At 45.2% G+C, this 10,337-nt stretch overlaps 1 pseudogene; it reads right to left on the bottom strand.

The window, feature by feature from the left end:
* LOC121047394 overlaps positions 1 to 8,529 on the bottom strand; it is a 28,886-nt pseudogene extending 20,357 nt beyond the window's left edge.
* Between the last annotated feature and the right edge of the window lie 1,808 nt (positions 8,530 to 10,337).

A 10,337-nucleotide genomic window follows, 5' to 3' on the forward strand; every position in this document is an offset into this window, starting at 1 on the left:
GTGGAATGTTACGTGAAACGTTTCAGTCGTGTATGCGCAGTCTGTGTGTGTCCCGCATGCGCAATCTGTGTCGCGCACGTGGACGAGTTAAATACTTTTCGTGTCGCACATATGCCATATCTGTGTCGTGCACGCCCAGTTTCTGTCGCACACGAGGATGAGCTACATTCTCTTTGTGTCGATGTAGTTGTTACATTCTCTCCGCGTTGCTGTGGGTTCGTGTGGACGTTAGTGTATGAAAATCCATCGCCAAAGTAGCATCTCTCCAACTCTTTTCGTCTCGATGACTTCCATGGCAGTTTCAAGAAGAGATGCGCAAAACAAAACGTTTTATAGTAGTCTGCTGATTCATGAACGATTCACTGGAAGTCACATTTCAAGCTGCCCAATACCTAAGCCAATAGTACTGAAGAAACTGAAGGGTGTCGGACTTAAAAGGAAACAATTAGACTAAACTTTCTAAACAGGAGCTCAATAACAAAAGTGACCGAACGCTAAAAAGCTATACTCCGTCTCATACTACGATGGACGAAAGCCCGATGGTACAGGCCGCCAGGACCAATCATGAGCCTGTTGCAAACCACGTGTTATATTTGCTCCGTCGTACGTTTTAGTGCGCCAGAACGCGTCATGCGGAGGCAAGTTTCTCGTCTGCTTATCGAGCCCTCGCTCCGGCTCCGTCTGCTTGCTGCTACTGAAGACTACTGAAGGGATTAAATACCGTCTGGAAGCGAAGGGGCGAAGGGAACCCGGAATCAGAACCAGTGGTCATTAAAAAAGAAGATGAGTCGGATAGAGTGTTCGACACGGGGGCGTATGTACGGTCCGCGTGCGGAAGGGAGATGCGGGCCCCGGTACATTTTACGTACACTAAAGTTGGATTAGATTGGATTCGTAGAGTCGTTTCGCTAAAGAGAAACGACTTCACGTCAGTGTTGCCTACGCGCCGTCCAACTTCTCCAAACAGTTGACATGTTTACGAAATATGGCAAGAATGTTTAAGAAACTAAAGATCATGTACCTTTATTTCACCAATATAAAATAGCGCGCTATTATAACAGAGGACCATATGCATTAGATTAGTGCTTTTCGTAGTCTGCGTATCCGGATTTCTCTCGCGCACTCTTTCGCAATGCGGATGCAAGTTTTTCTGAGGCAGTGCTCTGCCCGCCAGCCTTCGGGCCCTAGTCCATCGTAGGGTGAGACAGAGTATAGTACGCGGGCAACAAGATATTCAAACATTCGACAAGTTGCCGCAGGGAAGAATTACCCCAAAGTTCATTGCCCTGTGTGACAAATTGCCCCGCTACGAGTTGCCCCGTTACAAAATGGCTTTCGACGAACGGCCCCCGTATCCCACTGAACGCATACTTGGTGAACAGTCGTGGTTGCATGCTCGGTTCTAGAACTGAAAGGCCGCAGCCTCACTACTAGTGCATCATACAAAAGACAGCGCCTGCTGCGGACAGAATTGTATGGGGATACGCCACAAGCACGGTTGAAACCATCCACATGTACGCACCGAACATGCCTGCAGACAGCTGTTGCATCTGACGTCATAAAAGGAAGGCCTCAGCGTCTGGAGACTGTCTTTGGTGTGATGGATTCGATGTGTGACCCTGACTTAAACATTGCAAAAAAAAACAAGCTGTGCAACGCGCACTTTTACCTAGGTTGCCTTCACATCTCTTTCAGGGGCTCATGCACCTTGAAGAACAAAAGGATCATGGTGATAACCTTTGCCCGCCTTTGAAGGAGAGTTCGCGCGAATAAGATTTTAAGCGTGCTCACCCTCTTGCGCTAGAGATTTTAGAGATTGTACATTAGTGATACTTGCACTTGCTGCGTTACCTGAAAGGCAGAAGACTGTCCCACCAAGTACCGTGCGATCGCAGGCGTATACTTTTCTTTGTAGTTCCTTTTTTCCTGTAAGTAGAGACGTAGCTAGCCTCCCGTCGCAGGGTTTGAGGAGAGCGATTGTCTTACCTTTAGACGCTTCGCCAGGTTCTTCAGGCAAAGTCGGGGCTCAAGAAGCTCGAAATGCAGCAGCACTAGTCGCCGAGTTTTTGATTTAGATCGGTGAAGTTGCTTTGTCAGGTTCGGTGGTGTCACAACAGCAACAGGTTACGTCCGTGACTCCGCAGACGTGTTTTCGGCCCTTTTCTCAAAGGTGTCCGTCATGTTCCGAAACAGCTGATGCGGAGACTCGCAGCTTCGGAGTGCCCTTCGCAATCAGTTTATCCCGGCACTTAAGATTCTTATTTATATAGTACTGCATGTTGACCTACGATAATTATCACGTAATAAGGAACTTTTCTGTTCGAGGTGTATATTAAAATAGATGCAACACGACTGTCGAGCTCCCGCAAGAATGGCTGCTGTTGCTCCGCTAAAATGAGGAAACGCTCCTTCGGTTGCCGGAGAAACGGACGCTCGCGTAGGGACTAGGTTCCATGTAGGCACGGCCGGGAAAGCGTAGGTACGGTAGGGGCGCAGCTTCCGCTCTTCGGGGATTGGCTCGTGACGTCTCTCAAAAGAGTGACAGACGCCAATCTCGCCATGTTGTCACGGCGTCAAAAAGGGCGGTTCCGCGGTGCGCGCCCTGGCTTGGTTAAGTTCCTCCTACCCCTATGTCACTTCAGTTTCTTTCTAGTTTCAAGAACGTCAAACATAGGTATCCTGGTTACCTCAGGATTCCATTGCTGGCTTTCACCGAGTGCGGATGTGGGATGTCAGGCTCCGCCGGAGCAGCTTCAGCGGCCCAGCCGGGTCGCGATGACAGTAATGACTGATTATACGATTATTCTGCCGCCTCAGCTAACTGGGTTTTCGGTTTTGAGCACCGCTTTGCTTGAGGCTGACATCCGGGGCCGCCTGTACCGTGGGGAAGACTTCCGGCATGCCCCGAGTCATCTGGCACTGCACCCCGAGGTCATCGTTCGGGGGCGTACCAGATGAACCACGTCTGGGCCGTGACCTTCGAATCCCTCGAGGGTAAACGGAGGGTTCCCGCGGCGGGAGACCTCGTGGTCAAGGGACGCCGTTGTATCGTCATTGACCTTGGCACCCGAGACGTTCGCATCAAGCTGCACTGGCTACTTTTTTATGCTCCGGGGACTCCTCGAAGATCTTCACAAAGTTTCCAAGCTTGAAAGCGAAAATCTGGGTATGTTTGCAGGGAAGCTTAAGTGTATAAAGGAAGACATCGCGGAATTAGAATATGAGAACTATAAAGGTGCTCTCATACGAGCTCCTGCTGAAAACTATATCTACGGGAACGTCCAACTAAACGAGTATTCAGCGTTGAGGCTAAGCCATGGAAGGACAAAAATATACCATTACAGATTGGAGTGTTTTGTTAGTGCGCTTCCAAACAAGGTGTTGTCAGTGATGGTGACGCTGTCATAGGGAAGGCCATTTCAGTCTGTGATGGTTCCGGCTAGAAGTGAATGCTCATGGGCTGTGAATTTCGCTTTATGCTGGGTAATATTGCATGTATGGTCCAGTCGTGGAGATACATAAGTGGGTGGGCTGAGGAGAGATGGTCATAAAGATAGGGGTAATGAAGTGTGTGAAGGAGGCAAAGACGAGTGATTTTACAACGAAGAGAAAGGTCAGGAAAGTCTGGTTGAGATTTCATTGATGTGACACTGAAAAAACGGAAATAATCAAAAAGAATGAAGCGAGCAGCACGGTTTTGCATGGCGCCAATTCGATTAGTTATGATGCATTGGTCGGGATGTCATATAGATGAAGCGTATTCTAGTTTAGGACGAACGAGGGTGACTTGAATGGGTTTTTTAGGTTAGAAGGGAGAGACTTAAAATTACGGCGAATGTAACCAAGCGATCGGTTAGCAGAAGATTTTAATTCAGCAACAAAAATGCTCCAGGCTGGATTACTAGTTAATTAACTTAGAGATGTTTGTACTGCGTGTCAGTCTTAAAAGCGCCGCCGTCAAGCGTTAGCGTTGTTACGGGGTGGAAGGAATATCGTGTGAAACGTACATGCAATCACCTGTTAATATTTAGAGACATTTGCTACGTACGACACCAGTCGACAATTGCCTTAATATTGCTCTGAAGTAGAAAGTTTTCATTAGGAGTTTTTATTAATCGGTAAAACCCACAGTCGTCCACAAAAATACGAATTGAGGATGAAACTTAGAGAAGAAGGTCATAAGTATAGATTAAGAAAAGTAAAGCGACAAGTATCGTTTCCTGTGGGACACCAGACGAGACAGGAGCTAAAGAGGAGGCTGCGTTGTTAGCAAAAACAAATTGAGAGCGATAACTACGCAAAACTTCAATCCAGCTCAGGACATGGGGATCTAGTTTTTTGGGAGAGAGTTTAAAAAGAAGACGATTATGAGGGACCTTGTGAAAAGCTTTGACGAAATCTAGGAAAACAGCATCAGTGGGGAAACCGGAGCCAAGATTTTTAAATAAGTCGTTATTAAGAAAAAGGAGCCGGGTCTCGCATAAAAGTTACTTGCGGAAACCGTGCTGCACGCTACTGAAGAAGTCACATGAATCCAGGAAATTTATGAGATGCTTGTAGATGATGTGCGCAGGATTTTGTAGGAGATGCAGGTAAACAATATGAGCCGGTAATTCATTGAGGATGATTTAATGCCGGGTTTGTGGAATGGAATAATGGCCGTACCAATTTTCTAATCAAACGGTATTACACCTGTCTCCTAGGACTGCTGAAATATTTTAGTGAGAAAAAGCCCAGATAATAACTTAGTGTTAAATAACAGTCCGGCATTATTATCGTCGATGCCACAGGATGAAGACATTTTGAGGGATTCAAAAAATAATAACTTAGTTATTAAAATATATGACAATAGGGTCCATAGCGAAATCATTTGTTGGAATAAAGGGAGAAAGGTTGATGGGCATCGATGCAGTGAAAACATGAAAAAATCTCTGTTTAGAAGATTGGCACATTCATTTTCCAATATATAAACGCCCAACTTTTTACCCAACTGATTACAGATGATAACTTATCGCTAACAATACTCCAAAATTGACGAGGGTTATGAAGTAACAGAGACAGTAGAGTGTGGTTTAAAAATGTATGTTTGCGTTCACGCAACAATTCCTTGTATTCTGTTGAGCAGGTAGAATGCTTCAGCCAGGCTTTTAGTGTATTTTCGTTTTTTGCATTCCTAAACAGTCTTTTCTTTTTGTTGGCAAGGCGACGAAGCGAATAATTGAACCATGGCTTAGATGTATCGGATGGGATGATTTGGCAAAGAACGTGGCGTTCGACAAGTTCGATTAATTTGGACTTAAATAAATTCTAATTTTTATTAGCATTACGGTTATCAAAATTCTCACTGAAAGAAACAAACTACTCAGTGAGTTGCCAGTTAATCGGGTCATGGAATTCCCTGTGGTACAAACGTATTCTCTTTTGAACACAGACTGATTTCGGCGGCTTATTATCAATGAAGCAATGTAGAGCTTGATGGACACTAGTGGCATGAACAGAAGATACTGACTTCACTAGGAAAAGGCTCAGTACTAAGTACTAAATCAATAATATTTGAGCAGTTGTCAGTGACTCGTGTAGAGAAACTAGTTGAACGAAATTAAAGGAAGGGCACAACTCAATAAAATCGTAATTTACATTCGCTTCTTCTGAACAACTTTTCGGCGAGGTATTCCAATTTATACCCGGAAGGTTAAAATCACCAAAAAGAAAAATTGTTCTGTCAGGATGGTGCACTGCCAGAAGCGATAAATCATCGCGAAGGAGATTTCAAAAGTTAGCGGAAGCATTAAATGAACGCTAGCAAACACCAATTTAAAACTTCCAAAACAGCATTAAAAAAAACTATCTCAAGGCCAGTTTGTCCGGAGACTTTAGGACTTGCAATATTTCTGTTAATTGCCAAAAGAACTCGCCCCCTCGATGATCTGCTCTGTTACACCGATAGATATGAAAATTAGGGTAATCGAATAGTATTTCACTATTATTAACGTGGGAACTGGGCCGAGTCTCCGATAGTAAAATGACATGAGCATCACAGGAACATATCAGCGAATCAGCGATGACAACTCATTGCGTTTCGGCAAGAAAATACGCGTGTTGGCAGCGTGAAGGACACTATTCACGTTTTTCGACTCGGCAGTGTCAGTAGAAAGACTCCCCCCGTTCCCCTATCTCACCGCTTCTTGTACACGGTGCCAGTGTTGTACGGGACGGCGTTCGTTCTTGGAGCGCGTTCCTTTCAGGAAGAACGAAAGGACGCCGCCCTTCCATGTTGCATCGGTGGTACTGGAGCGGGAACTCGTTATGTTTTTACGGTAGAAGAAAAAGAAACGCCGCTCTTTTTTTTTTGGTCCAGTGAGGTAATTTTTATTTTTATTCTAAGGGAGAAACTCTAAAAAGTATAAAAACATTAACTTTGCGAACAGCAGAGATCTTGTTAACTTTTTGTTATTTATTTTAAAGTCTCTTTTTGCGCGGTCCTCGCTGGGGAACAGCTCTGCCGCATGCGAGCTGGTAGACATTGATTCTTTTTTTTGAGTGCCAGTTGCTGCAGCACAAAAGACAAAACTTTTAGTCCAAGGAAAACACAAAGAAAGAGGAACGTCTCGAATTCAGCTACTTTCTTTGCTTCCATGACTCCTCATACACCCAGACATCTAAGGCTGACTGCGGCCATCACTTAGTGTCCACAGAGAGACCTTCAGTTACAATAGGAGCAGGTTAACCAGGCATCGAACGCACCCTTGTAGCTCAAACATTGGTCACTTAATGATGCACAGAAATAACCTTGATTCCCTCCCTCTCCCCCTACGTCCCCCTTCCCCTGCCATTAAAACTGAACAACGAATCCGACCTTCACGAAAAAGGATTGGTAGATTTCAAGACTGATCTCGCAAAAGACATACCCTCTTCTCCACTTGCTCGTCTTGCGAACAGCAACTTCGAGAAGCAACTGTTGTTAAGTTCAAACGAGGGACTTAGATTGAAACGTGTGAGGTTCTTGTAAAACGTGCGTGCAATGTCAAGTAACCTTTTAATAAAGAATAATAAAATTAACCTCGCTTATTCTTCCCGGCTCGCAGTATATTTCGATCGTCTGAATCGCCCACAACGAACAGGAATATATTAAAACGCTGAGATTTTTATAGGTGAATATATCAACAAATGGAACCTTGCTTCCGGTTGCCGGCCTACGGATACCCAGGTGGCGGGTTCCAATCCCGGCCGAGGTGCCCGCAATCAAGACTTGTACGTAATGCGTTACAAATAATGGATTACTGTAATCGATTACATTTTACTGTAATTTTGAAACGTTTCAATTACTTCCTTTCAGGAGTAATGATCCATGCAATTGAATTACTTTTTCGTTGTAATCGACTACAAAATTTCCTATTACAATTTTTCTCAATTCTATTTTTTTTTTTGGTGGGGGGGGGGGGGGGGTAGTTGTACTGGAGTCACTCACAGAATATCTGAACGCGAGATCCCAAGGATTAAGCTACCATTATAAAAAAAAGTTGAATCAAAAGTAACGTGGGAAGTAATCGATTACTGTTTAGTAATTTTCGATTACTTTTTTGATGCTGTAATTGTAATTGTAATCGGTTACTTTTTACAGTGAAGTAATTGTAATTGTAATCGGTTACTTTCTTCAATAACGTGTACAAATCTGCCGCAATCTGATGGAGGCTTATTGCGAAGAAGCCGCCGTGTAACCGAGCTTTCGTTTGCACGTCACAAGATCCCCAGGTGGTCGAAATAAATCCTCAGTCCTCCGCTGAGGTGTGCCAGATGCCCGTTGTTGGTTTGGCACGTAAAACTCCCAGATTTGATTTCTTTTTCTTCCGGTTGTTTTTTTCTCTTGGTGTCCTTCCATCACGGCATTCTAATTCGTATGTTGCCATTTGATGAAACATGTATCTATATGAAACAAACATGTATATATATATATATATATATGTATAAACGTCTTGTGCCCGGCATCTTGAACCCTTGGCAGAACAGGGCGTTTGAGCTTGAGCAACCTACTTGGTCTTGATTCTGTGTGTTGCCGCATGTTGCGCAGACTGAAACGTGTTCGTGCAAATGTCCGGCTTGTGCCCAGAGCCGTGGCAGTTGGTGCGAGTCGCTGCTTTCGGCCTTTGTGGTAACACCGGTGTGTACCGCCTTCCGAGGATGGAACGTTGTGGCTTGTATCCGTCGAAAGCCCATACTGCAGTGTTTGTCTTGCCCAGGCGCCGGGCGGCCACCAACGAGTATTTTATCCGACTCCAGTTCGAGGTTAAGCATCTCATTCTGGTGCTCCTCTTGTAAGCTATGAATAACGTATATGACCCCCTTGCAATAGGTCGCTCCGTAAGTGCGAAAGACTAGACCGTGTATTTTCTGCCCCTCAATGTCGACCTCGGTGATCTGCTCAAGAACGTTTTCCAGTGACTCCGAGCTAATTCTCATTGAGATGGTATTGACTTTCTCCATTAGGGTCATGGTGAATAATGCTAATTTTTGTGTTCTTTTGATAAGCATCTTTAGTCTTGACAAGAAGAGCTTGATTGATGTACCTGATCTTGTCAGGCGGACCTTATACTCGGTTTTGAGGCGCCTTTGGGGCTTTGCATTGTCCCCCGTTGCTGCTTGCAAACTCAGGTCTCCTCGTACCCATGTGCCTTTTCTCTTGTATGTTACGGCGTTTCACGGGTCTCCGTTGTTTTGCGGTACGGGTGTTTCAGCGCTCGCAGCTGCATTATGTCAATGTGACGTCAGACTGGGGCAACCTGGCGAAGGAATGTTCTGACGTAGCGCCTGCTGGTGTAGAGGAAGGCTGCTCCATCTCATTGGTGGCTGCTGTTGTGACAAGGACTTCCGGGGTCTTTTTGGCCTTCGGTTTCTTTTTCTTCTGCTGCTTTTCAGCGGCACGAACAATCTTGTGGGTCTCTCCTAGGACGCTCTTGAAGATTTCGATGAGACGCTGTTTTGAAATGTTCGAAAAGAAAGCTTACATTGCTTGCTCGACATCCAAGGTCGAGCATTTTTGGTGGAAAACTGGATTGCTCACCGAACTGAAATGGTGTAGGCCGTTCGTTGACCGGATTCTTGACTGGCGAGGGTCCTGCTGGGGTCGAGCTTGCTGTTCCCGTCGTGGCGACGACGGGTCTGACGGTCCGCCCGGCATTGTGCCCGTATCCATGGCTTTCAATTGTTGATCTTGAGGGCTAGAAGTCATAGCCGCTTCATCTGGCTTGCTTGAAGGAGCCATCATTGTTGCCTTTCAAAAATGATCCCCCAGTCTTTCGAACGGGGTCTGTTAAGTGCTGCGTCTAATATCGGGAGCTCAAGAAAATACGTCCGATCGCTTCGGTAGCTTCTTTTTTCTCCTCGTGGGTTTGGAAATAGCTAGGTAGTAAACAAGTGTAAAACAAATACTTCACTAAATAATTCTTTAACCAACAGATTTTCAGAGTAAATGGCACGATACTCCCGTTCCTAGGGTTGGAGTCACGCGACTGGCCGTGACTTCGTCCGAACTTGACGAAGGAAGTGCGGCGGAGGGCTTATAAAATGAAAAAGCAAACCTAAGCACCTTCTCAAGTTGAAACGGGTCTTCAGCTAGTCTAGGCCCAGCTTCAAGTTAAGTCAGATTTTGAATTCGGGGTTCGTTTTGCATTGCAGAGTTCACAGGAGTTATATCTGTACTCTGCCCGACGAGTGCGAGTATACAGCGTGCGCCGTGTTTCGCTTAGTCCTACAGAAAAGTCCTCACCCATATGTACAAGCAAAGTGGCCCGACCAACGTCATGGTTGCCATCTGTCGAGGTCCTTTGACGGGGTGGGCGGACGTCAGACAATCCGCAATACTTACTAACTAGTTCGCTAACTAAAAATTACTAATCAAATTTTTAATAAGTGAAGATATACATGTGGCTTCAATTAGAAACTTGCTTAGCGATTTTGAAAACCTCTAGATCGCTAATTTCCACAAAGGCTTTGAGGCGTGAAAAGCGTAGTAGTGCGCTAAAGTTACCACTCGTGGAACAGGTACAAGGCTGGGGATCTCAAAAGACACGGCAAAATCGCGCGGGCGCCTTACCGCAACCGTAGCCTGGTACCTGCGCCACGATTTGTAACTTTAGGGCACTACTACGCTTCTCATGCCTCAAAGTATTTGTGTAAATAACTGATTTATGGGTTTTTGATGACGCTCAGCACGTTTATAATTGAAACCACATGTCCATTTTCACGAATTAAAAAATAATGAGTATTTTAGTTAATTAGCAAACTAAGTAGTAAGTACTCGACCTTTTCTGACGTCTGCCACCCCGAGTAATGTGGTTCCG

The sequence above is a fragment of the Ixodes scapularis genome, unplaced genomic scaffold, assembly GCF_016920785.2.
Source record: "Ixodes scapularis isolate PalLabHiFi unplaced genomic scaffold, ASM1692078v2 PGA_scaffold3__209_contigs__length_174095766, whole genome shotgun sequence".
NCBI classification, from domain to species: Eukaryota; Metazoa; Arthropoda; class Arachnida; order Ixodida; family Ixodidae; genus Ixodes; species Ixodes scapularis.